Raw genomic sequence first — 853 nt, forward strand, 5'->3', positions numbered from 1 at the left:
CATTAGAATTTATTGATGGGATCACATGGATATATTCTACTGGGCCTCTCATTTTTTCCCCAAGGTGGGGTTCAACAGGATCTGTGGGTTCTGGAAATCCAACCCATGTCTGTTGGAAAAACAGCCAATGCTCTAAAGACTGAGCCATCTCAGCCAGGGTGTGGTGGTACACACCTCTAATCCCAGCACACCGGAGGCAAAGGCAGGCCATTCTCTGCGAGTTCAAGGCCACCCTGGTCTGCACAGAGAATCCCTGTATCGAAAAACCAAAAGAAATATATTATTATTTTGTGTATATGGGTGTTCTGCCTGCATCTATGTCTGGATGTCACGTGCATGCAGAGTGCTCAGAGACCAGAAGAGGGCATCAGATGTGCTGAGACTGGAAAAACAGTTGTGAGCAGCCATGTGGGGACTGGGGACAGAACCTGGGTCCTCTGGAAGAGCAGCCAATGCTCTTAACCATTAAGCCATCTCTCCAGCCCCCGTACATAGTTTTGCTTTGCTTGAGGCAGGGTCCTACTATGCAGCCCTGAATGGCCTCAAAACTCGGAGGTCTGTCTACCTGTTTCCAGAGTCTAGAGTCTAGCCCATACCTGGCTCTTTATTGTGGTTGAGACGGGATCTGTCACTGGACTAGAGTTTGCCACTTTGGCTAAATGGTGGGGTACTGAGACCCTGGGATCCTTGTGTCACCCCTGCCAGCTCCCACTGCTGAGACTAGAAATATACCACTCTGCCCAGATTTTACATGCATGCTGGGGTTCTGAACTCAGGTCCTAATACCTGCGCATCAAGCACTTTACCCACCGATGCATATCCATTACCCATTTTAATTTTTTTTTTTTTTTGG

This window comes from Microtus ochrogaster, chromosome 10 (genome assembly GCF_000317375.1).
Source record: "Microtus ochrogaster isolate Prairie Vole_2 chromosome 10, MicOch1.0, whole genome shotgun sequence".
Taxonomy (NCBI): domain Eukaryota; kingdom Metazoa; phylum Chordata; class Mammalia; order Rodentia; family Cricetidae; genus Microtus; species Microtus ochrogaster.